This window comes from Ovis aries, chromosome 4, assembly GCF_016772045.2.
Source record: "Ovis aries strain OAR_USU_Benz2616 breed Rambouillet chromosome 4, ARS-UI_Ramb_v3.0, whole genome shotgun sequence".
Taxonomy (NCBI): Eukaryota; Metazoa; Chordata; class Mammalia; order Artiodactyla; family Bovidae; genus Ovis; species Ovis aries.
The window spans coordinates 53,606,004-53,633,853 of NC_056057.1; the positions used below are offsets into that span (position 1 = coordinate 53,606,004).

The window sequence follows — 27,850 nt, forward strand, 5'->3', positions numbered from 1 at the left end:
TTCATATGACAATGAGCTGGCAGTAGATATTTGGAAATAGATCTATTTCAATAGATATATTAGAAAGTCATTTCAGTTCTTTCTCCTCATGGCTAATTAAATTTATTTTTTGTTTTAATTTTTAGTTTCTTCCACCTTTACAGTGTTTTATTGGAACTGCCATGTGAATTTTTGAAATTCTTAAAAAACTGGGAAAACCACTATAAAATTTCTTGCACATATGAGCTATAAGATTTCAGGGTGTTTCCAGTATTCTGGTGTAGCAATTAATATTAAATACTTTCTAAAACAGGCATTATTCAGTAATAATGCAGTAAAGGAGAAAGGCTTGTGCTTGTGAGGAGCCCCAGAAGCTTAGTCTTCATTAATCTGCAGTAAATCCACCATGACCTGCTAATGTTGGAAGAACTAGTTTGGCTTGTATCATCTAGGTCATCCAACCCCTTGATTTCAGATATAAGAATTCTCAGCACCTAATCTATTGTTTTTAGCCTTTAAGAACTCAGTTGAAATAGAGACTTGAAGTGGTATTACATAATAATGTTGAAGGAGGAAACAGAACAGGTCCCATCTTGAAAGCAGGACTCCATCTTGGGCAGACTGTGGACTTTGAGCTATATGCCCAGTAACCATGGAAACGACATACCAACTGGAAAACCAGACACCCCTGATGGAAGAACCTCAGGGGTCATACCTAGACTCTCTGTTGGCTAAAAGAATACCCAAATTATCTGTGTAACCAAATAGAATCATAAATTCTACTATGCTTATTGAGGTATGATCACAGGCCTATTGATAATTGTCCACTGTTAATTACCTATGCTTAAGGCATATGAATCACAGGTTAACTTTGATTGTATCTTTCTTTTCCTTTGTTCAGACTAGTTTCAGGGAATCTGGGGAGGTGGGTTTGAACATGTTCACAAAAACTGGTCAGGGTCTTTGGCTAAGAGGAGACTCTGCCTTGGGCCTGCTGGTGTAATAAACTGCACCCCACTATCTGCATTGAGTGAGTTTGTTTCCTGGAACGCATGGCTACAACAATATGTGACATAATAATGTATAGGATCTGAATAAGAGAATTATGTTAGTTTAAAAGACTAAATCAATCTCTGCAATCTATAGACAGATAATAAATATCTCACCTTTCAAACATGGAACTTATACGACTGTATAGTAAAGGTTATAGTCTCTGCCAATAAGGCAATAAACTTAGAAATTCATTATATAGTGATATTAGAAAAGATCCTCAATTTATACACTGAAAACTATTTCTCTCAATAAGTTTAAGGCCATAGAGAGAATAAAAATTTATAATTACTCAGGAAATAATGAAGGTATTATTGAAGTTACTACATATAAAGGTCTATTGTAACTAAAAGCAAATTGAAAATATTTATATTTCTTATTAAATAATAAGGATCAAAATAAACTATACATGCATTAATCAGTAATGACTATCTCTCACAAGGATTTGCTTTGTTTTCTGAAAGAAAGGTGAAAGATAGTGAGAGGGTAACAGGCAGGAAGGCCAGGGGTCTCCAAACGGAGGAAATAAACTGCAAGTGTCAGACATTTTTTCTCTCTCTCTTAAGCTGCAGGAGGAAACAAACAATGTTAGGTTTTTTCCCCTCTTCTCAGATTTAAAGAGGTTTATCTTAAAATTCTGTGTTGCCATAATGGACACCTGGCTTCATCTGAACTTAACTTTTTTCAAACCTTGAGCTAATCAATGCACTTTTCTTATGGAAATGTTTGTCTTAAGCTATGTTAATATACTGTGTATTTACCCTAGACTCTATCTTCAAGTCGGTTTGCCTAAAGCCTCAGAACCAATTTGACAAACCAGTATACTTTACTCATACATTGTTCTCCTAATCTATGTTACTGAAACTATGTATTTGCTTGGAAATCTGCCTTTCTTCAAGACTCATGTCAATTGTTTTTTGGCCCAAGATGACTCACCTGGTGCCAATGTTATCTCAAAATGCATGTTGTGGGTGAGGGACCTGGTGCCATTCTCTGAGTTTTGAGACATTTCCTTTCTCTAATTAGCAGACTGCTAGTAGCTATATAACATCTGGCTAAAGACTAGCAGCGGGGCACTCTTTCTACTCCCCTTCCAATGTCTATGTCAGAAGCTTTCTCTATTATTCTCTATTATTATTCTTTCTCTATTCTTAGAAAGTTCTAACTGAACTTTCTCAGTTCAGTTCAGTCGCTCAGTCGTGTTTGACTCTTTGCGACCCCATGAATCGCAGCACGCCAGGCCTCCCTGTCCATCACCATCTCCCGGAGTTCACTCAGACTCACATCCATTGAGTCAGTGATGCCATCCAGCCATCTCATCCTCGGTCGTCCCCTTCTCCTCCTGCCCTCAATCCCTCCCAGCATCAGAGTCTTTTCCAATGAGTCAACACTTCGCATGAGGTGGCCAAAGTTCTGGAGTTTCAGCTTCAGCATCATTCCTTCCAAAGAAATCCCAAGGTTGATCTCCTTCAGAATGGACTGGTTGGATCTCCTTGCAGTCCAAGGGACTCTCAAGAGTCTTCTCCAACACCACAGTTCAAAAGCATCAATTCTTCAGTGCTCAGCTTTCTTCACAGTCCAACTCTCACATCCATACATGACTACTGGAAAAACCATAGCCTTGACTAGACAGAACTTTGTTGGCAAAGTAATGTCTCTGCTTTTGAATATGCTCTCTAGGTTGGTCATAACTTTCCTTCCAAGGAGTAAGCGTCTTTTAATTTCATGGCTGCAGTCATCATCTGCTGTGATTTTGGAGCCTCCAAAAATAAAGTCTGACACTGTTTCCACTGTTTCCCATCTATTTCCCATGAAGTGAGTGAGTGAGTGAGTGAGTGAAGTCGCTCAGTCGTGTCTGACTCTTTGCGACCCCATGGACTGTAGCCTACCAGGCTCCTCCCTCCATGAGATTCTCCTGGCAAGAGTACTGGAGTTGGTTGCCATTTCCTTCTCCATGGGATCTTCCTGACCCAGGGATCAAACCAGGGTCTCCCGCATTCCAGGCAGACACTAACCTCTGAGCCACCAGGCAGTGATGGGACCAAATGCCATGATCTTCGTTTTCTGAATGTTGAACTTTAAGCCAACTTTTTCACTCTCCTCTTTCACTTTCATCACAAGGCTTTTTAGTTCCTCCTCACTATCTCTTTTCAGTTCAGTTCAGTTCAATTCAGTTGCTCAGTCGTGTCCCACTCTTTACGACTCCATGAATTGCAGCACACCAGGACTCCCTGTCCATCACCAACTCCCAGAGTTCACTCAGATTCATGTCCATCGAGTCAGTGATGCCCTCCAGCCATCTCATCCTCTGTCATCCCCTTCTCCTGCCGCCAATCCCTCCCAGCATCAAAGCCTTTTCCAATGAGTCAACTCTTCGCATCTCTTTTACACTTTAATAAAACTATATTGCACAAAATCTCTGAGCGATCAAACCTTGTCACTGATCCCAGATTGAATTCTCCTCTGGAGGCCAAGAATCCTGGCGTCTTTCCTGGTTCAGCAACCGTCTTTCAGTAGTTGCTCAGTCGTGTTCAACTCTTTGCGATCCCATGGACTGTGGCCTTGCAGGCTCCTCTGTCCATGGAATCCTCCAGGCAAGAGTATTGGAGTAGTTTGCCATTTCCTTCTCCAGAGGATCTGAACCCAGGAACTGAACTCCGGTCTGGCTGCAATGCAGGTAGATTCTTTACCATTTGAGCCACCAGGTGTAAGGTATAGTTTGGGCCAAGGCAGAAAAGAAGGAGAGACGACCTCAACGGAAGTAGGTTACCTTTATTCAGGCAAGGAGGGGCGACAGTCAGCCTAACTACTGAAATGTTGTTGTTGAATTATGATGCCGGGATTCTTGGCCCCTGGAGAAGATTCAATCCGGGGCCAGAGACGAGGCTTGATCGCTCAGAACTTTTGTGTAACAGAGTTTTATTAAAGTATAAAGGAGATAGAGAAAGCTTCTGACATAGGCATCAGAAGGGGGCAGAAAGAGTACCCCCCTGCTAGTCTTTAGCTGGATGTTGTATAGTCATCAGCAGTCTGTTAATGAAAGAAAGGAATGTCTCAAAACTTAGAATGGCACCAGGCCCCTCACCCATAAGATGTATTTTGGGATAATCTTGGCTCCAAATGGTTCATCTTGGGCCATAAAAAGATTAACTTGAATCTTGAAGAAGGGCAGAGCACCATACAAATAGTGTTATTTACATAGATTAGAGAAACAATATTGGAGTATAACATACTGGTTTATCAAGTAGGTTCTGAGCCAAAAGGCGGAACCGACTTGAAGACAGAGTTTGGGGTAAATGCATAGTACATTAGCTAGCTTAAGATAAACATTTCCATAAGAAAAAGGCATTGGTTAACTTCAGGTGAAACCAGGTGTCATGGCAACACAGAATTTTAAGAGAAACCTCCTTTTAAATTTGTATAGAGAAGGAAAAAAAAATATCGCTAGTTTGTTTCTTCCTGCCGCTTAAGGGAGATAAAAATGTCTGACACTTGCAGGCTCTTTCCTCCATTTGGAGACCCCTGGCCTTCCTGCCTGTTACCCTCTCACTACCAGGCTGAGCGCAAGAGGGATCAGGTGTTAGGACCAAACTGGAGGCAAGATAGGCTCTAATGGGCAGGCTAAGGTCTGAGTTTTTGTCTCTAGGAAAGCTGAGGCACTGGGAACTCCCGCAGGCAGTGCAGCTCAACCAATCAGAAAAAAGCCCTGTAGCCCCACCTGAGCCAATCAGGAAAACCCCGCCTGGGCCAATCCAGATAGGGATGCGAGGTTTAAAAGACCCACATGCGCGCAATCAGCTATGCTGTTACAGAAACAAAGAACCATCTGTATAAAAGTAGATGTGATTCGGAGCTTGGGGCTCTCGACAAGACTCCACTGCATTGGATGAGACCTGAGCCCTAGCTCGAGCTAGCAATAAACCCCTTTGTGCGTTTGCATTGCTGTGGATGTCTTATTCTCTCAGTTTTGGGGACTCAGACTTCGGGCATAACACAGGGAGGCTCCATATCTAAAGGGAGGTTTGTAGAAGTGATAAGGGAAACATCAGGTGGGATGTTTGGGTATTCTCTAGTTGAGATGGCATTTGTAGTTGGGCAGGGGGTGATAAGTCTCTGGCATATGTGGGGCGGGGGGGGGGGGGGGGGGGGGGGGGGGGGAAGGTTTCTGTACAGGGAGTGATAAGTCCCAGATAGATACAATGGGCCTGGAGCATCAGGGTGGGACCTAAAGTTCGGTTTTGTTTTCTCCAAAGTCAGATGATTCAGCAAGGGCCTTTGAGACTGTTGTTTTCCTTTCTAGGCCCAAAGACTCCTTCACCAGGGAAGATTTGTCTTCTAAATACACATAAACTTTGATGTCTAAGCACTTTAAGAAATAATGTGATCAAGCATGCATTAGCCTGTTTATGTGGAAAAACTTGTTTAGACAAGAAGACTAAATGGAAAGTTAGGAAAAACTATCAGAAAAAGTGTTCGTATTTTGAACTTATTTTATTGGACATCTCTTGTTCATGACTTGGTGAACATGGTACACACTTGTCTATTGTTATTGTTGCAGTTGCTCAGTTGTGTATGACTCCTTGTGACCACATGGACTGCAGCACGCCAGGATTCCTTGTCCTTCACCAACCCTGGAGCTTGCTCAAACTCATGTCCATTGAACTGATGAGGCCATCCAACTATCTCATCCTCTGTCATCCACTTCTCCTGCCTTCAATTTTTCCCAGCATCAGAGTCTTTTCTAATGAGTCAGATCTTCGCATCAGGTGGCCAAAATATTGGAGCTTCAGCTTCAGCATCAGTCCTTCCAATGAATATTCAGGATTAATTTCCTCTAGGATAGGCTGGTTTGATCTCTTGCAGTCCAAGGGACTCTCAAGAGTCTTCTCCAACACCACAGTTCAAAGCATCACTTCTTTGGCACTCAGCCTTCTTTATGGTCCAACTCTCACATTCAAACATGACTAGTGGAAAAACCATAGCTTTGACCATACAGACTTTTATCAGCAAAGTAATGTCTCTGCTTTTTAATATGCTGTCTAGGTTGGTCATAGCTTTTTTCCAAGGAGCAGATGTCTTTTAATTTCATGGCTGCAGTTGTGTCTGACTCTTTGTGTCCCCATGAATCGCAGCATGCCAGGCCTCCCTATCCATCACCAACTCCCGGAGTCCACTCAAACTCATGTTCATTGAGTTGGTGATGCCATCCAGACATCTCATCCTCTGTTGTCCCCTTCTCCTCCTGCCCCCAATCCCTCCCAGCATCAGAGTCTTTTCCAATGAGTCAACTCTTCGCATGAGGTGGCCAAAGTACTGGAGTTTCAGCTTTAACATCATTCCTTCCAAAGAACATCCAGGGCTGATCTCCTTCAGAATGGACTGGTTGGATCTCCTTGCAGTCCAAGGGACTCTTAAGAGTCTTCTCCAACACCACAGTTCAAAAGCATCAATTCTTCAGTGCTCAGCTTTCTTCACAGTCCAACTCTCACATCCATACACGACTACTGGAAAAACCATAGCATTGACTAGATGGACCTTTGTTAGTAAAGTAATGTCTCTGGTTTGAATATGCTATCTAGGTTGGTCATAACTTTCCTTCCAAGGAGTAAGCGTCTTTTAATTTGATGGCTGCCATCACCATCTGCAGTGATTTTGGAGCCCCCCAAAATAAAGTCTGACACTGTTTCCACTGTTTGCCTATCTATTTCCCATGAAGTGATGGGACCAGATGCCATGATCTTCATTTTCTGAATGTTGAGCTTTAAGCTAACTTTTTCACTCTCCTCTTAGATTTTCATCAAGTGGCTTTTTAGTTCCTCTTCACTTTCTGCCATAAGGGTGGTGTCATCTGCATATCTGAGGTTATTGATATTTCTCTCGGCAATCTTGATTCCAGCTTGTGCTTCTTCCAGCCCAATGTTTCTCATGATGTACTCTGCATAGAAGTTAAATAAGCAGGGTGACAGTATACAGCCTTGATGGACTGCTTTTCCTATTTGGAACCAGTCTGTTGTTCCATGTCCAGTTCTAACTGTTTCTTCCTGACCTGCATACAGATTTCTCAAGAGGCGGGTCAGGTAGTCTGGTATTCCCATCTCTTTCAGAATTTTCCACAGGTTTTTGTGATCCACACAGTCAAAGGCTTTGGTATAGTTAATAAAGCAGAAGTAGATGTTTTCCTGGAACTCTCTTGCTTTTTTGATGATCCAGCAGATGTTGGCAATTTGATCTCTGGCTCCTCTGCCTTTTCTAAAACCAACTTGAACAACTGGAAGTTCACAGTTCACGTATTGCTGAAGCCTGGCTTGGAGGATTTTGTGCATTCCTTTACTAGCATGTGAGATGAGTGCAATTGTGTGGTAGTTTGAGCATTCTTTGGCATTGGAATGAAAACTGACCTTTCCAGTCCTGTGGCCACTGCTGAGTTTTCCAAACTTGCTGGCATATTGAGTATAGCACTTTCACAGCATCATCTTTCAGGATTTGAAAGAGCTCAACTGGAATTCCATCACCTCCACTAGCTTTGTTCATAGTGATGCTTTCTAAGGCCCACTTGATTTCACATTCCAGAATGTCTGGCTCTAGGTGAGTGATCATACCATTGTGACTAACTTGGTCGTGAAGATCTTTTTTGTACAGTTCTTCTATGTATTCTTGCCACCTCTTCTTAATATCTTCTGCTTTTGTTAGGTCCATATCATTTCTGTCCTTTATCAAGCCCATCTTTGCATGAAGTGTTCCATTGGTATCTCTAATTTTCTTGAAGAGATCTCTAGTCTTTCCCATTCTGTTCTTTTCCTCTATTTCTTTGCATTGATCACTGAAGAAGGCTTTCTTATCTCTTCTTGCTATTCTTTGAAACTCTGCAATCAGATGCTTATATCTTTCCTTTTCTCCTTTGCTTTTCACTTCTCTTGTTTTCACAGCTATTTGTAAGGCCTCTCCAGGCAGCCATTTTGCTTTTTTGCATTTCTTTTCCACAGGGATGGTCTTGATCCCTGTCTTCCACACAGTGTCATGAACTTCAGTCCATTGTTCATCAGGCGCACTCTATCTATCAGATCTAGGCCCTTATATCTATTTCTCACTTCCACTGTATAATCATAAGGGATATGATTTAGGTCATATCTGAATGGTCTAGTGGTTTTCCCTACTTTCTTCAATTTAAGTCTGAATTTTTAATAAGGAGCTCATGATCTGAGCCACAGTCAGCTCCCAGTCTTGTTTTTGCTGACTGTATAGAGCTTCTCCATCTTTGGCTGCAAAGCATACAATCAATCTGATTTTGGTGTTGACCATCTGGTGATGTCCATGTGTACAGTCTTCTCTGTGTTGTTGGAAGAGGGTGTTTGCTATGACCAGTGCATTCTCTTGGCAAAACTCTATTAGCCTCTGCCCTGCTTCATTCCATATTCCAAGACCAAATTTGCCTGGGTGAGCCTGGTGGGCTGCCGTCTATGGGGTGGCATGGAGTCAGACACGACTGAAGCGATGTAGCAGCAGCAGCCAGGTGTTTCTTGACCTCCTACTTTTGCATTCCAGTCCCCTATAATGAAAAGGACATCTTTTTTGGGTGTTAGTTCTCAAAGGTCTTGTAGGTCTTCATAGAACCTTTCGACTTCAGCTTCTTCAGCATTGCTGGTTGGGGCATAGACTTGGATTACTGTGATATTGAATGGTTTTCCTTGGAAATGAACAGAGATCATTCTATCGTTTTTCAGATTGCATCCAAGTACTGCATTTTGGACTCTTTTGTTGACCATGATGGCTACTCCATTTCTTCTAAGGGATTCCTGCCCACAGTAGTAGATATAATGGTCATCTGAGTTAAATTCACCCATTCCAGTCCATTTTAGTTCACTGATTCCTAGAATGTCAACATTCACTCTTGCCATCTCTTGTTCGACCACTTCCAGTTTGCCTTGATTCATGGACCTGACATTCCAGGTTCCTATGCAATATTGCTCTTTACAGCATCGGACCTTGCTTCTATCACCAGTCACATCCACAGCTGGGTATTGTTTTTGCTTTGGCTCCATCCCTTCATTGTTTCTGGAGTTATTTCTCCACTAATCTCCAGTAGCATATTTGGCACCTACTGACCTGGGGAGTTCCTCTTTCAGTATCCTTTCATTTTGCATTTTCATACTGTTTATGGGGTTCTCAAGGCAAGAATACTGAAGTGGTTTGCCATTCTCTTCTCCAGTGGACCGGAGAAGGCAATGGCACCCTACTCCAGTACTCTTGCTTGGAAAATCCCATGGATGGAGGAGCCTGGTAGGCTGCAGTCCATGGGGTTGCGAAGAGTCAGACATGACTGAGTGACTTCACTTTCACTTTTCACTTTCATGCATTGGAGAAGGAAATGGCAACTCACTCCAGTGTTCTTGCCTGGAGAATCCCAGGGATGGGGGAGCCTGGTGGGCTGCCATCTCTGGGGTCACACAGAGTTCAACACGACTGAAGCAACTTAGCAGCAGCAGCAGCAGCAGTCTCCAGTGGACCACATTCTGTCAGACCTCTCCACCATGACCCGCCCGTCTTGGGTGGCCCCACAGGGCATGGCTTAGTTTCATTGAGTTCGACAAGACTATGGTCCTAGTGTGATTAGATTGACTAGTTTTATGTGATTATGGTTTCAGTGTGTCTGCCCTCTGATGCCCTCTTGCAACACCTACCGTCTTACTTGGGTTTCTCTTACCTTGGACATGGGGTATCGCTTTACGGCTGCTCCAGCAAAGCACAGCCACTGCTCCTTACCTTGGACGAGTGGTATCTCCTCACTGCTGCCCCTCCTGACTTTGAACATGGAGTAGCTTCTTTAGGCCCTCCTGAGCCCGTGCAGCCACTGCTCCTTCGACATGGGGTTTCTCCTCTCGGCCACCCCCCCTGACCTCGGGCGTGGGGTAGCTCCTCTCGGCCTGCTTGTGCGGGGTCGCAGCCGCCAGCGCTTGGCTTAGCTTATCTTAAATATGTATGGAATTGGGGAGTATACAATTAGAGAGGGAAATGTGTGGGCCCTTGGAAACATGACATAAAACTTCCCATGAAAAATGTTTACAATACTGCTTGATGGAAACTTAAAGAAATATTACAATATGAGAATATTGATATCCTGTGGTTATGATACTTTTTCTTTCTGGGTTTTAATTTAAATGAGAGATAAGATAGATAAGATAGAGATAAGATAGATTTAGATAAGCCTGGTGACTCAGATAGTAAAGCCTCTGCCTACAATGTGGGAGACCCTACTTCTATCCCTGGGTTGGAAAGATCGTCTGGAGAAGGAAATGGCAACCCACTCCAGTACTCTTGCCTGGAAAATCCCATGGATAGAGGAGCATGGTAGGCTACAGTCCATGGGGTCGCAAAGAGTTGGAAATGACTGAGTGAAAGAGAATCAAAAAGGAGAATGTCTTCTGTTATCTAAAGATAGATAAAGCCTTTAACTGTGTGGATCATAGAAAACTGTGGAAAGCTCTTCAACAGAATACCAAACCATCTTACTTGTCTCTGAGAAATCTGTATGCAGGTCAAGAAGCAACAGTTAGAACCTGTATGGAACCACTGACTGGTTCAAGATTGAGAAAGGAGTATGACAAGGCTGTCTGCTGTCACCCTGTTTGTTTAATCTATATACTGAGAACATCATGAGAAATACCAGGCTGGATGAGTTGCAAGCCAGAATTAAGATAGGTGGGAGAAATATTAACAATCTCAGATATATGGATGATAACCACTGCAATGGCAGAAAGTGAATAGGAACTAAAGAGCCTCTTGATGAGGGTGAAAGAGGAGAGTGAAAGAGAGCTTAAAACTTACAAACAAAAACAAAAACAACCCAAAAAACTAAGGTCATGGCATCTGGCCCCATATCTTCATGGCAACTAGAAGGGGGAAAAATGGAAATAGTGACAGATTTCCTCTTCTTGGGATCTAAAATCACTGCAGATGGTGACTGCAGTCATGAAATCAGAAGATGATTGCTTCTTGGCAGGAAAGTTATGACAAACCTAGACAGAGAAGACTCTTGAGAGTCCCTGGGACTGCAAGAAGATCCAACCAGTCCATCCTAAAGGAAATCAGTCCTGAAGATTCACTGGAAGGACTGATGCTGAAGCTGAAACTCCAGTACTCTGGCCACTTGATGCGAAGAACCAACTCACTTGAAAAGACCTTAGTGCTGGGAAAGATTGAAAATGGGAGGAGAGGAGATGACAGAGGATAAGATGGTTGGGTGGCATCAATAACTCAATGGACATGAGTTTGAGTAGACTCCAAGAGTTGGTGCTGGACAGGGGAGCCTGGCATGCTGCATTCCATGGGGTCACAAAGAGTCAATCTTGACTGAAACTGAACTGAGACAGTGTTTTGAAAAGCAGAGACATTACTCTGCTGACAAAGGTCAGTACAGTCAAGGCTACAGTCTTCCCAGTGGTCATGTATGGTTGTAAGAGCTGGACTGTAAAGAAGGCAGAAAGTGAAAGAATTTATGCCTTTGAACTGTGGTGCTGGAGAAGACTCCTGAGAGTCCCTTGGACTGTAAGGAGATCAAACCAGTCAGTCTTAAGGGAAATCAATCCTGAATACTCATTGGAAAGACTGATCCTGAAGTTGAAGCTCCAGTATTTTGGTCACCTGATGTGAACAGCCGACTCACTAGAAAAGTTCTTGATGATGTGGAAGATTGAGGGCAGAAGGAGAAGAGGGTATCAGAAGATGAGATGGCTGGATGGCATCACTGATGGAATGGACATGAACTTGGGCACACTTTGGGAGATGGTGAGGGACAGGGAGGCCTGGTGTGCTGCAGTCACAAAGAGTCAGACATGACTAGATAACTGAAAAATACAAAGATAGAAGCAGACATATTGGCTATAGTTTGTTTTTCTTTTTGCTTTGAAAGTGTTTTTATATGCTTTCTTATTGTTTTATAATGTTACATAAAGGTCTTGGATGTGTTTGTTTGCTCAGAGTAAAAATGTCTAATGTAGTTCTCTCACTAGTATGATTTATTGTAATTTGGGAGAATTGGTTAGCTCATCACAAAAATGTTTTCAATAATAAGGGCACTTTCTTTTAAATTTAGACACATTGTGAAAACACTGAAATAATTGTGTTCAGAAAAAGTGTTATGCAAATATTAGATTATTTAACAATACCCCTCTAACTTCAGCCAAACCAGAAAATAGTGTTTCATGGGTCTTGAAAAGTTCTCATACATAGTTGGTGGAAGTGAAAATTGGTACAGCCTTTGTGTAGTTGCCAGGATTTCTCCACCAAAATATGGAACACATTTGAATAGAATTCTTTGATAAAAATAATCGCAATAATGATACATGTACAACATGAGAAGCTTATTGACATGATGCACAATATATTTTATAGGTAACCTTAAGTTTAGGCTTTTTTCAATGTTTATCTTTCAAAAATTCAGATTGCCTTTACAATAGTCAAAAATTTTATTTCATATATCTGTAAGTTCAAGGTTCACTTCTTATTTCTTTAAACTTCTTCAGTTTTGCCCACTAGTAGATAAATAATTCATAAAAATTATGTATTCTTTACATTTTAAACCACGTCTTAATAAACCTCGTGCCATTGTTCCTACTGTGCTCAACTAATCATTTGAACTTTTTCAAAGGAAGTAAACTTTAGACATAAGACCTAGACTTTTCCATGAAGAACATTTGGAGTCTCTTTAAATTTTAAGTACTCCAGGAAAAAATTAGCAGAGTTTGGTAGATTTTTATCACTAATCCTCTTTTTCAGATATTCAAGAATTTTCCTATATTCATTTAATATTATTTTTTGTGGTAAATTTAGCATCCTTTCTTTTATAAGAAAAAAATCAGAGGGCATACTTATGTTCTTAAAAAGTCTTGATTTAAGGGTAGCAATCTTGAAAAAATAAATCTACAACTGTTTCTTACAGACACTTCAAACTCAGAAAGATGAAAGCTAAACAAAGAACAATACTGTTTTGAATCATGTATTTAATAAAAAGGAAAAAAGGAACTAAAGCACTACCATGCAAGCATACACTGGATTGCAGGCAAAGCTGATTAAAGGCTGGAGTAGGTGAATGTGCTGGCTGTGCGGTTTCCAGAGAGCTCAGGACCCGACCTTCCTGACCTGGGCTGGAGGGTGAGTATGGGTAGACCATGCCTACAAGCCACCAGAGCACAGTGGGAATGAAACTTCCAACTGAATGACAGAGGTAGAGATGGCTCAGTGAAGAGGATTTACTGCTTCAATTTCTTTTGTTTAACTTAAAAAAAAAAAAGGTAAATTAACAGCAGAAACATGTTAGAAAATTAAGAGCAGCTTAACAAGAAAAGGGCAATCTTCTCTCCATAAATTTGGAAAGTGGCAAGCTAAGAGAAGGAGAGTAGACAGAGGGAGGAATCCTTCCAGAATATATCATTCCTTTATGCAGAACCCTCCAATGGCTTCCCATCCTCCTCAAATTAAAAGTGCAAGTGTCTTCCTGGGCTCCCACCACCTATCTGACCTCACAGCTTACCAGTCACCTTGTCAGGATTGCCATGCCCTCCTTCAGGGGATCTTCCCAACGCAGGGATCGAACCCAGTTCTCCCATGTTGCAGGAGGATTCTTTACCATCTGAGCCACCAGGGAAGCCCTTGTTCTCCTCACTGTGACTCAGATATGCCAGTTGCCTTCCCAGTCCCCAGCTTTTGCATTTAGGCTTTTCTGCCTGGAGAATTTTTCCGCTCATAGCTACCTGGCTCACTTACTCACTTTCTTCTGGTTCATGCTCTGTCACCATATCAGAGGTTCTTTTTGACCACCCTATCCAAAACAGCAAGCCTTATAACTATTATGCTTCATTTTATTAAATCACATTTATTACCTGATTTATGTATATTTTGTTATTTATTCATTGTTATCTCATTCCCACCAGAAAGTAATCTTCATGAGGCAGAAACTTTGTCTATTTTTAAAAAAATTATTTATTTTAATTGGAGGATAATTGCTTTTCAATGTTGTGATGGTTTTTGAATCAGCCACAGGTTTACATGTGTCCCCTCATCCTGAACAGCACCCCCCACCTCCTTCCCCACCCTATCCCTCTAGATTGTCCCAGAGCACTGGCTTTGTGTGCCCCGTTTCATGCATCAAACTTACATTGGTTATCTATGGTAATATGCATGTTTCAGTGCCATTATCTCCAATCATCCTACCCTCATCTTCTCCTACTGAGTCCAAAAGTCTGTTCTTTACATCTGTGTCCTTTGCTGCCCTGAATGTAGTATCGTTATCATCTTTCTAAATTCCATATATATGCATTAGTATACAATATTTGTCTTTCTCTTTCTTCACTCGTATAGTAGGCTCCAGTTTCATTCACTTCATTAGGACTGACTCAAATGCATTTCTTTTGTATAACTGAGTAATATTCCATTGTGTATATGTACCACAACTTCCTTATCCACTCATCTGCGGATGGACATGTATGTTGCTTCCACGTCCTAGCTATTGTAAACAGTGTTGCAATGAACATTGGGGTACATGTGTTTCTTTCTATTCTGGTTTCGTTGGGGTGTATGCCCGGCAGTGGGATTGCTGAGCTTTATGGCAGTTCTATTCCTAGTTTTTTGAGGAATCTCCACACTGTTCTCCATAGTCGCTGTACTGGTGTGCATTCCCACCAATAAATAGTGTAAGAGGGTTCCCTTTTCTCTACATCCTCTCCACTATTATTGTTTGTAGACTTTTTGAAGATGGCCATTCTGACCAGCATGAGATGATACATCATTGTGGTTTTGATTTGCATTTCTCTAACAAAGAGTGATGTGGGAGAAAATAATAGCAAACGAAACAACTGACAAAGAATTGTCAAAATATACAAGCAGCCCGTGCAGCTCAATACCAGAAAAATGAACAACCCAATCAAAAAGTGGGCAAAAGAACTAAACAGACATTTCTCCAAAGAAGACATACAGAAGGCTAATAAACAGGTCTATTTTTTTTCCCACTGATGTAAACCTAGAATGGTGCTCACCACAGAGTTGACACAGAAAAATAGGTGTTGAATGTAGGAGTGAATTCTGATGTGGCACTCTGTTTCTATTTGGCAGAAACAACACTGTTAATGTTGTGCATTCCACAACATTATGACATTCTCACCAACATCGTCCATAAGGAGGGAAGTGGATTGAGGAGGCATCCTTGGAAAGTCAGGAGAGAAATACAGGAAACACTTGAGTGCACGAGCTCTCACTGTAGGATCTCAGCAAAAGCAAAAAGTTGTGCATTTCCAGGAATGTGTACCAAGTGGATAGAGCAGGAGAAGGTTGCAGAAGTGAATGTATCCCTGGCTGGGTGCAGGGGTCCTGCTAAAATGTATTTAGTAACAGTGTTTCAGAAGGAAAACCATGTTTGTGACTTCATTTAAGCATTTCTCCCTTGGTAGCTTCAGTATACAGGAAATAGAACAAGAGATTTAAAAATCTCAAAATTTAGATCTTTAAATGTCATACCAAGAGATGAGGAGAGACTATCAAGTAGATTTTACCATACAGTGTCCACAGTCATATTATAAAAGAATGAGATGTAAAAGCGTGATCCATCAATCAATAGTTGGATAATTAGATGAGAAATATGGTATGTGAAAGACAAAATGATGAACTTGGTCTGGAGGAAAATACCAAAGAATGGAAGACAATTTATGTGAGTGCCTTGAGTTTATTTTAAAAAAAAAAAACACTTAAAATTATGAAATCAAAAATAAATATGTAAGATGGCATTAAAGTAATAAAAAAGTAAGATGACATTAAGAGGGAGATTATTATGCTAAGTAAGCAAACTGGAACACTACTGGAGTGAAATGGCAAAAGCAATATATATAACTGGACATCTTAATTCTTGTACAGTGAAAAACCATATTTTATTTATTTATTTGTTTTAAGCAGCTTCAGTTTGATTATGAAATACTGAAAACTCATGAAACTTGCATTCATTGAAGAAGAATGGTGACACAAACCAAAATCTTATAGTAAAACAAAGGGATATAATGAAGTAGAAAACAAAAACCAATAGGGAAGATGTGTAATTATTCAAAGATTCTTGAAATTAATATTTATAAAACCTCCATTATGTTCCAGAAATCTCATTAATTGCTCAACATATCATACATTATTTTTGTAACAGATTAATTTCTTTCTTAGAGGAGAAGAGATTTGGACCTGATGGTGGGATCATTGGGACATAATTTTTAATTGTGTTTGTATATGGTGTTTAAAAGTCCCCAACTGACAGAGGGTGCTGTTTTAGTCCAGAGTGAGTTTGTCAGTGAATGTTGAGGTTCTCTCTGTGACTGAAAGATTTCTTGAAGTCTTCATGTTGGCACGGTTTCTTCTTTCTGTGGATCTTCAGGTGAGTGCACAGGGTGGAGTAGTGGGTAAATTCCTTAGTGCAGAGTTCATAATGGCATGGCTTCTTGCCTGCATGGATTTGCTGGTGAGCTTGGAGATCTGAAGACTGCATGAAAACTTTGGGGCAGATATTGCATTTAAAGAATCTCTCTCCTGCATGTGTGCTCTGGCAAACTGAGGTTTATAATGGAAGCTTTTCTTTGCATACCCTACTTTCATTCAGTGTCTGTGACTTCTTTTCCAGTAGGATGACCTACAGTGTTCAGTGAAGGAATTGAATTTGGCCCATGTTGTCCTGAGCAGCTCAGGACAAATATGTGGCTCCTTCTTGAGGTACTTATTGGGAAATGGAACTGTTGTCCCATTTTTCTTTTGGAACTCTTTTGAGAGCCTCTTTTGTGTCCACTCTGAGTCAAAACTTCCCTTTCACGACCCTGAAATTTAAGTATTCTTCCTTCTGCCCCGTCTTCCATCAGGCCCTTCTTCAATTTCTTGTTGAGTCTCAGACCCACCAGTGTACCCTTTTTTCAGGAATGGTCTTTGACAGGAGAATATTCTGTTCCTTCTGTCATCTGACATATGTCACTCCTAGAGGGTTTGGGCTTCCTGAATAAGTTTCTCCCATTACCCATGTCACTGACCTCAATTTCTACCATCTGAATGTTCAAATTTGCAGAAGAAATTTTTCTCCTTGTAAGGTGACTGTGGTCTATTTATTGGGTTTCTTTTCATTTCTTAGCACGTCCTTTGGGTCTTTGCAATTTTCCAAACCACTTTCCTTGACTAAGACCTGGAACTCCTGAAATGTGGAGATCCTAAACTGCTCCATCACCAACTTATCTTACAATCTTCTTGTTGGTTTGTGAACCTGGCCTCAGCCACAGATGACAACTCAGAGAGTCTTCTCAGATCCTTGAAGGGATTGAATTCCAAGAAGGTGGTAAAAGTTCTGAATCTAACATGCCAAGTCTCAAAGTAGTAGTCTTGCTTTCCAATGTGTTCTTTGGGATAGTACAGACACTGGCGACTCTGATCCAGGGCTGTCTTGGGTTTTTCTATGACCCCATGAAAATGTCTGGTCTGTGGCTATATTTACTGGAGAATTTTCCAATATGACTCTGAGCAAAGTCTTCTAGAATTCGTGCCTAATTGAGATCTATCAAAAGGGATTTACCCTGGTTTTCCTTAGTAATAGATTCACTATTTATTCAGGAATCTCCTTCAAAGTCCTCTTGCCTTCAGGCTCCTTGTGTCTGGGGCTGGATCTTAAACTGTGCCTTGAGTTGAAATGTCTTTATTTATATAGAGCTGTTAAAGTTCCTAGTCTCTCTTCCAATGATTGGGCACAACCTCATCAGCCCAGTGGTTTATTTAATGCCATGGAAGGAACCATTTTAGATGATCTGAGTGGATTAAATTTCCCACTGAAACTCCACCAAAAGAAAAAATAATTTGTTAAACAGTATACTTCATTGTATTTTTTATTGTAGATTTTTATTGATTGTACTGAGTGGCTACAAGATTGGTTTTTCTGGTCTAGTGAATTTTTTATCATATGTCTGCAGTGTTCAAAGCAGTTAAGGAATATAAACCAAACCAAAAAAGATTTTGTTTAAAACCATCTGACAAGGCAAAGCGTGAGAAGAACATATTACTGAGTAGGCATTTAGAAAAATAGAAATTGTGTACCATAAAGAAAAAGAATAACATATAATTTAGAAATTCTTATTTTTCCTAAATGCCTAAGGCAGCATATCTTAATAAGTAAAGAACATGTAAGAAGTTGGTGGGCTGATATCAAATCAGTGATTTAATATAGCTGGAACAAACTTTTAATATAGTGATTCTAAGATTTTGAAGAATAAAGTTTAAAACATCATTAAGATTCCTCATGTAACATTAATTGCTTTTCATTTTTCAATAAAATGTGTGTATAAACCACATCTTCTTTATCCACTTATCTATCAACGGACATTTTTATTGTTTTGCTTTTACTAACTTTGTTTGGGTAACTTTTTATTGTTTTACATTTTTTAATTGGGGTATAGATGATTTATAGTATTAGTTTCAGTACAACATAGTGATTCAAAATTTTTATAGATTCTACTTCATTTAAAGCTATTATATTTGCCATATTCCCTGTATTATACAATATATCCTTGCAGCTTATTTATTTTGTACATAGTAGTTTGCACCTGTTAATCCCCTGCCCCTATCCTGCCCCTTCCTCCTCCCTTCCCTCTCCCCACTGGTAACCATTAGTTTTTTCTCTAAATGAGTCTCTGTTCTGTAATATTCACTCATTTGTTTTTTAGATTCCATATATAAGTGATAGTGTTCAGTATTTGTCTTTCTCTGTCTTAATGACCTACTTCATTAAGCGTAATATCCTCCAGGCCCATCCATGTTGTTGCAAATGGCAAAATTTCATCCTTCTTTATTTCTGAGCACTGTTTCACTGAATATATATATATATATATATATATATATATATATATATATATATATACCACATCTTTATCCATTCATCTGTTGATGGACACTAACGTTGCTTCCATATCTTGGCTCCTCTATATATGTTGCTGCTATAAACATTGGGATACATGTACATTTTCAAATTAATGTTTTGTTTTCTTTGGATATATAGACCCAGGAGTGGAATTGCTACATCATATTGTAGTTCTGTTTCTAGAGAAACCTCCTTTGGTTTCCACAGTGGCTGCACCAACATATATTACCATCAACAATGTACAAGGATTCCCTTTCTCCATATATTTGTCAGCATTTGTTATCTGTGGTCCTTTTGGTAATAGTCATTCTGACAGGTGTGAAGAAATATCTCCTTGTGGTTTTGATTTGCATTTTTCTGATAATTAATAATGTTGAGCATATTTTCATCTGATTGTTGGCCATCTGTATGTCTTCTTTGGAAAATGTCTGTTTAGGTGTCTTGCCCATTTTTTAAAATCAAGTAGTTTTTTTTAAATTTGGATATTGAATTGCATGAGCTGTTTATATATTTTGGCTATTAACACCTTATTGGTCATATCATTTGCAAAAATTTTCTCCCATTCAGTAAGTTGTCTAAAAGCTTTTGTGTTTAATGAGGTCCCATTTGTTTCTTTTTGTTTTCTTTGCCTTTGGAGACAGATCAAAAAAAAATTGCTGTGATTTATGTCAGAATGTTCTGTTCTGCCTGTTTTTTTCTAGGAGTTTTGTGCTTTCAGGTTTCACATTTAGGTCTTTAATCCATTTTGAGTTTTTTTTTTTTTTTTTTAACATATAGCTGTCTAGTTCCCAGCACCATGTATTGAGGAGACTGTCTTTTCCCTATTGTATATTCTTGCCTTCTTGAATTGACCATAAGTATGTGGGTTTATTTGTGGGCTTCTTATTCTGTGTCTGTTTTTTGAAACAGGACTGTACCATTTGGATGACTGTAGCTTTGGAGTAGAGTTTAAAGTCAGGGAGCATGATACCTCCAGCTCTGTTCTTTCTCAAAATTGTTTTGGCTATTTGGGATCTTTTGTATTTCCATAAAAATTTAAATGTATTTGTTCTAGTTCTGTGAAAATGCCTTTGGTGTTTTGATAGGAATTGCATTGAATCTGTAGATTCCCTTGAGTATTATTGTCATTTTAAGGATCTCAATTCTTCCTACCCATGAACACAGTATATCTTTCTATCTGTTTATGTAGTCTTCAATTTATTTTATCAGTGTTTTGTAGTTTTCTGAATATAGGTCTTCTACCTCCATAGTTAGATTTATCCCTAGATGTTTTATTATTTTTGATGTGATTGTAAATGGGATTGTTTCCTTAATGGTTCTTCCTGATAGTTCATTGTTAGGGTATAGGTTTGCAACAGATTTCTGTATATTAATTTTGTAGCCTGCAACTTTGCTGAATTCATTGATGAGCTCTAGTAGTTTTTGATGGCATCTTAATTAGCAATTGCTATTTTGGAGCATCCACATGATTCTTTAATTACTGGAATAATGGCCCTAGAAGCAAACTTTAGCACATTATATTAATCATTTCATTCTAATTCAGAACTACTTTGCTCTCAATTTTTAAGGAACAGAAAGCAAAACTGAGCATCTAAATCCCAGTTTAGCACCAGGGTTCAGTTTTCTATAGCAAACTTGGTTAGGCAGATCTTCAGAGGATAAGATCACCATAGAATTGGCCAAAGTGAGAACCGAATCCCTAGCAATAAGGACGGGGTGGGGGGGGGGGATGGCTCCTGTGTTGTGGGGAGTCTCACCATTATACAAGGAGACCTCAGAGGAAGAGTTCACTGAGGCGTCGAGGTGCTCCAGGATCAAGGACAAGCCAGCACAAAGTTACATTCTATGAGTCATATTGAGTCAGAATTTTCAGCCAGTCAGAAAGCTATGCATAGAATGTTTATGGTATGAGAGAAAGTCTTATTGGATCATCTAATATAAATCTGTTCATTTTACTGATGAGGAAAATGAAGACCAGACATAAAAAGCTACTCACACGTGGTGCAGACTAGATAAGTGTCCAGGATTCTGGTCTCCAAATCTAATCAGTTGTCACCACCTCATGCCCTAGCTTCCTATTTGCACACAAATGCATCTTCCATTTGCTCCTAGTAGTCAAGGTTTTTTGTTTCCCACCCCCACCACCACTTTTTAAATTGGTTTCTTCATCTGTTGATTCGTTAGTTATGGAATCCTAAACCCCATCCACTGAGAAGTCAACTACATTGAATAAAAATATGGCCATAGGGACTCAGCAGGGGAAGAGGGTGGGAGAAAATGAGAGAGAAGAAATGATACATATACATTACCATATGTAAAACGATACCAAATAGCTGCTACTGCTGCTGCCGCCAAGTCGCTTCAGTCGTGTCCGACTCTGTGCGACCCTAGAGATGGCAGCCCACCAGGCTCCCCCGTCCTTGGGATTCTCCAGGCAAGAACTCTGGAGTGGGTTGCCATTTCTTTCTCCAATGCATGAAAGTGAAAAGTGAAAGTGAAGTCGCTCAGTCGTGTCCGACCCTCAGCGAGCCCATGGACTGCAGCCCACCAGGCTCCTCCGTCCATGGGATTTTCCAGGCAAGAGTACTTGGGAGGTTACTGTAGACACCGGGAGCTCAACTTGTTACTCTGTAACAACCCAGAGGGGTGGGCTAGGGGGAAGTAAGGGAGGAGATTCAGGAGTGAGGGGATGTATGTGTACTTATGACTGATTTGTGTTGTTGTAAGGCAGAAACCAACACAACATTGTAAAGCAATCATCCTCCAATTAAAAATAAGTTTAAAAAGTGCATTGTACATATATATGTATATATATAGCCATGGACTGCTTGACCAACTCTGCTCTTACCCAAGCTGCCAAGGTGAATGACCTTGCTGGTTTACTCCCACTTTTTTCCAGGGAGAGCAGCATCACCTCAGCTACTTCAAAGCACATCTAACATTCCAGCTCAGGGAATGCCTGTTTCTTCTGGGCGTGTTTCTGTGTGGACTGCTTGTTCTTTTCAGCGACCTCCCCCTGAGTTTCTTGAGTATGAAGACAGCTTTCTTCTGATAAACCACTGGCCTACATATTTCTATTTAAAAGCGGGGGAGGGGCACTGCTGCATCAAGCAACATAAAGTCCCAGACAATTTCCTAGTTATCTTTCTCCTGTACTTGATTTTCCTATCTAAAAAGGGTGGTGCAATTTGTGAGCCAGCAAAATAAATTGAAGAAATTAACAAATAAGTATATAAAAGAATAGGCATTAAATTATAAACTCAATGCTTCGGTAATGGGCTCCTTTCTGCCATATAACTTTCTTCAAAAACATTCTTTTTTTTTAACTACTTGTACTTCTGCATTTCTAACACTCATACCTCCTCTTAAACACAGTCACACCCTGTTCTTTCTCTCCTTCCCCTCCTTCTCCCCATTGCCCACACTGTCTTCTTTAACCATTCAAATGAAAGAGCAATTTTAATCATTGAATCATACTGGTAGTGGGTTGCTATTAGTTAACAAGCCGTAAGCAACATTTAGGTCTAAATTTTATTTTGACTTTTTGTGTAAATTTACTCATGGTGGTAGATTTTTGTAATATTCAGAGTAAATGTGGAAAATAATGGGTATGTGTATATATTTGTGAGAGAGAATCAGAAAGACACAGTGAGACAGAGAGACATCGACAGAAAAGGGCAGAAACAGCGAGGTTTCAGATGAATGTTATTTTACATTATTTGGCTATATTAAAAACAAAATAAAGCCTAAAGGACATTAGCAAGATCAAAGCTGTGAAATACTTAAATGGAATTTGAAGAAAATAGCAAAAGATAATGAAAATAAATTTTAAAATCATATAACTGCTCTGTATAATAAGGATTTTTGTTTGTACTGACCTTCCTAGTTACATTTTAATGTGAATAATAAGTGATTTCCATAAATTTATTCCTACCCCATACTCAGTTTCTGTTTTGTAAAGTCTTGTTTCCTCATGTGCTAGAAAGAGAGCTAGAAGAGTCAGGATGGTTTCAGAGTGACCTGCGCCATTCCCACTCCTACCCATCTGTTATAATTGGTCATGTGGTCCCGCTGGAACTCTAAGAGAGGCTGGGGGATGGAGGAGCTGTCAGCAGCTTCTGCCACCCTTGAGCTAGTTGAAAACTTATGGGTCTTGGAGTCCAGAAAATCTGGATTCCAGTCTACCTCAAAGTCAACAGAGGAGATAGACTCTTCTTTGATCAAAAGTCATACTCTGCTGCTGCTGCTAAGTCGCTTCAGTGTGTCCAACTCTGTGCGACCCCATAGACGGCAGCCCACCAGGCTCCTCCGTCCATAAGATTTTCCAGGCAAGAGTACTGGAGTGGGGTGCCATTGCCTTCTCCAAAAGCATGTTCTACTTCTCCATATTTCCAATCTCATGTATAGTCATGCTGCTACACTGTTGTTTTTTACTTGCTGAGTTGTAGCAGACTCTTTTGGGATCCCGTGATCTGTAGCCTGCCATGTTCCTCTGTCCATGGGATTGCCCAGACAAGAATACTGGAGTGGATTACCTTTTCCTTCTCCAGGGGATCTTCCCAACTCAGGGATCAGACTGTGTCTCCTGCATTGCCAGGTGGATTCTTTACTAATGAGCCATGAGGGAAGGCTCACCTGGCCTTTAAATAGACACTTGTTACTGAAGAACATATACGTCCTTGGTTTATTGTTTTTCTTTTCATTGAGAGCAATGGCATTGCTCTCCAATGAATAACATTTCCACCAAAAAATAAGTAAATAGAAATGAGAGTCAGAAATAAAGTTAGGAGAAACATTTATTTTACAGTTTACAATTTGTTGCAGTAAGCACATTGCAGGAGGTTTAACAGCATGTGTAGCCTCTATAGTCAAGGCTATAGTTTTTCCAGTAGTCACTACAGATGTGAATTAGACCATAAAGAAGGCTGAGTGCCAAAGAATTGATGCTTTCGAACTGTGGTGCTGAAGAAGACTCTTGAGAGTCCCTTGGACTGCAAGGAGATCAAACCAGTCCATCCTAAAGGAAATCAGTCCTGAATATTCATTGGAAGGACTGGATGCTAAAGCTGAAGCTCCAATACTTTGGCCACCTAATGTGAAGAACCAACTCATTGGAAAAACCCTGATGCTGTGAAAGATTGAAGGCAAAAGAAGTAGCGGGCAGCAGAGGATGACATAGTTGGATGGCATCACTGACTCAATGGCCATGAATTTGAGGAAACTTTGGGAGATAGTGGAGGACAGAGGAGCATGGTATGCCGCAGTCTATCAGGTCACAAAGAGTTGAACATGACTTAGTGACTAAACAACAACAACAATGATGATCAAACCTTTGATAATCGTCATTGATGAGACACTTTTTTTTTTTTGCATACATGATAAATTAAAACCATTAAAATATTCAAACTTAAAATTATATTTGAAAATTCTAGCAACCTCTTCCTTGTCTCTCATGACAATTATAACATTGAAATTTCCTTTGTTAATGAGGATAGGTGTTTTTAATCCAATAGATTTTTTTTCAGATCATGTGTCTTGAGATAATAGCAAAGCTCTATTTTGGGACAGGTCTTCTTCACGTCAAAATAGCTACTGTGCAGCCAGCACATCAACTGAAAACAACAACAACAAAAAATCAATTTATGGGAAGCCAGAAATGTGGGGCAACTGGTTCGGAGCTTCTTCTTGTTGTTCAGTCACTAAGTCATGTCCTGACCCTTTACCATGTGTACAAAGGCTAACTCCAATCTAACTTGGTGTACAAATGCTAACTCCAATCCAAATGGATCCAATGTGGATCCAATCTAACCCACATTGGATCCAAATGTAGATTCAATACTAACTCCTCCAGTAGCCTTCATGGGCTCCATGGTAGGTTGAATGGTGGCCCACAGAAAGATATATTTATTTCCTAATTCCTGGAAACTAGAACCTTATTCAGAAAAAGTGATCTTTACAGATGTAGTTTCATTTAGAATCTTGAGATGAAGAGATCATCTTGGAATATCCATACAGTCTACTAAAGCCAATGTCACACATCTCTGTAGGAAATACACAGGGGAGATTTGACAGACAGAAGAGGAGGAGGTGATACGACCACAGAGGCAGATATGGGAGTGATGCAGCCTTAAGGCCACAAGTCAAGGAATGCTAGCAGCAGGGTCAAAGAACAGAAGCGACAAAGGAAAATTTTCCCCTAGAGCTGCCAGAAGAAATGTAAACGCGTCACCTTGATTTCAGACTTCTGGCCTGCAGAACCTCAACAGAATAGTTTTCTGTTGTTTTAAGCCACCACATTTGTGGTACTATGTACCTCAGCCACAGGAAACTAAAGCAGGGCCCTTGCTCCCTGTAGGCAGTAGGCACTTGGTAGCTGGCTGTTGAAGTGAAGTTCACTGACTGCCATATCCTATCTGTGCTAGTGGCAAGAAGACCTGTTGCACTTGCCCCCTGCATGGACCACAGCAAGACTTGAGCTGCCTTCCGAGGGGCTCTAGATGAGCCATGCTAGCCACCCCTGCCAGCTGCCCCAGACATCAGGACTCAGGTAGGCAGGATATTGTGGCATGCCCACTCAACCCTTCTTGACATACTGTCCTAGGGGCTGTCACACTAGGTTGCTAACTCATTTAACTCATCCTCTGGTTATGATGTGGTATCTTCTCACTCAGGTTACTGACTCTCTGCAGGGGAAAAACAAATTATCTTCTACCAAAAATATTCATAATTTTAGGAGAAAAAATATGAGGTTATGGTTAACCAGTATCAGGAAAACAACCCATCGGAAAACAACCCATCAGAAAACATTTCCAATTTTTATTGTGATTTTCATTAAGGCATTCCTTGAGCGCAATGCAATAGACACAGACAAACTGGTAGACAGTGGTAGGAATGCTTTGCTGCCTTCTATATTGGGGTTTAGAATTATCTTAAGTTCATGTGTTCATCTATTTGCACTTCATTTTTATTAACTCTCAAGGGAAAAATGCTTTGAGAAATTTTCTTTAACTCACTTCAGGTCACAATTTTCTCTTTTTAGTTCCTGTACCTAGACCTTTAGTCTGCCCTTCGCCTCTTCCAATGGCCTTTGTGTTGTCTCTCCTGAACATTGCACTGGGATAAGGATATTTTCCCAGGATAACCTATAAGTACAATTTATTGAAGAATTTTATTCTAAAAAAAAAAAAACACAACAGAATAGTGTGCTAGATAATTTAAAATTAGTGATTGGTTGGTTTTTAGAATTTTTAAACAGCAGTGATAGGCTGATAGAATTAGACTTCTTGGGGCAGAGAGGTAAAGAGGGAAGTTGGTTTCTCTTCTAGATCAGAGTATAGTAATGTTCAACAAACACAGACAGAGCATGAGCAGTACCCACAGCCACTTCTAGAAGCATCTTCAGATCAGGACAGGAGTGACAGCAGTCACAACAGCAGCACAGAGGGCATTTGTTTCTGGAATTACCGTCATATAAATAGTGTTGGTGCAGTCCTCATATCCCAAGAAAACTGTCTAAATTGTAGTTGAGAAATACTGAGACTCCCCCTTTGGATGTAAGTGAGCACCCCTGTAGCTTCTTGATGATGCTAGGGATGAGACCCTAGAGGAAGCTGGCACCTCTATTCATCTAGGTTGGTTTTCGTTTGTTGTTTAGTCCCTAAGTCATGTCCAACTCTTTGTGACCCCTTAGACTGTAGCCTACCAGGCTCCTCTATCCCTGGGATTTCCCACACAAACATATTAGAGTGGGTAGCCATTTTCTTCTCCATGGAACCTTCCCAACCCAGGGATTGAACCCATGTCTCCTGCACTGCAGATAGATGATTTACCGCTGAGGCACCATGGAAGCCCTTTTCATCTAGGTGTGTATGTGTGTGTGTGTGGTAGTCACTCAGTCATGTCTGACTCTTTGCAACCCCATGGACGGTAGCTCTCCAGGCTCCTCTGTCCATGGAATTCCACAGGCAAGAATACTGGAGTGGGTTGTTATTCCCTTGTCCAGGGGATCTTCCCAGCCTAGGGATCAAACCCAGGTCTCCTGCTTTGCAGGAAGATTCTTTACCATCTGAACCACCAGGAAGCCCATTCATCTAGGTAGGGGGGATTAATTTTACTTTGGCTCATTTAAATGACATATACTATGACCAGGGCTTTGCAGATGGCTCTGGTAAAGAATCCACCTGCTAATGCAGGAGACACAGATTCAATTCCTGGGTTGGGAAAATCCCCTTGAGAAGGAAATGACAACCCAGTCCAGTATTCTAATATAGGAAATTCCATGGATGAGAAACCTGGCAGGAAACAGTCCATGGGGTCGCAAAAGAGTCAGACACAACTCAGCTGCCAAACAACAACAGCAACAATACTATCACCAAAGCTCTAAGTACTGCCATTGCTCCATTTAATAGATGGAAAAACAAGGCACAAAGAGACTCAACATCCTGTTCAAGATGACAGTTAATAGAGGCAAAGACAGGATTAAACCCAGGCAGTCTGGCTAGATGTTCTGTCTGATATGCTTTAAACAGCACTTACATCTAGGAAAGAGAGTGGAAGGATTGCTCTGTTGCTATTAAAATAATTGTTCCAAGAGACAGAAGGAAATATTGCATGAGCTATTTACATGTTTGGGTGAGTTGGTGTCCCAGTGTAACAGGTAGATATTTCTGGCATTTTACAACAGGCAAGAGTCATCAAGGATATCTTGCATTTAGTCCCGGAAAAGTTGAAACTGCCTTATGTATACAAAATTGAGATAATATTTATTTCGGTAAAATACTTTGAGCCTGTTCACTTTTATACCCCGAGGTTTGGAAAAGCTGACATTTTCTTAGCCTGGCCAGTTTAATCTACATTAGCATTAGTTTTCCCAATTTCTAATGAAGTTAGAGGTTTAGGTTAGAAGGAAGTCTT

General features: G+C 40.4%; 1 protein-coding gene across 5 annotated transcripts in view; it reads left to right on the forward strand.

Moving 5' to 3' along the window:
* The window catches only part of TFEC (transcription factor EC), a 789,619-nt gene that overhangs the window by 393,695 nt on the left and 368,074 nt on the right, over positions 1–27,850 (forward strand). Inside the window, exon 2 of one of the 5 annotated variants that reach the window (XM_060414727.1) lies at positions 12,965–13,176. The exons of the other annotated variants lie outside the window; for them this stretch is intronic. The gene's annotated coding sequence lies outside the window, so the exon portion shown is untranslated. The remainder of the gene's footprint in view (positions 1–12,964; positions 13,177–27,850) is intronic. 5 annotated transcript variants of the gene reach the window in all.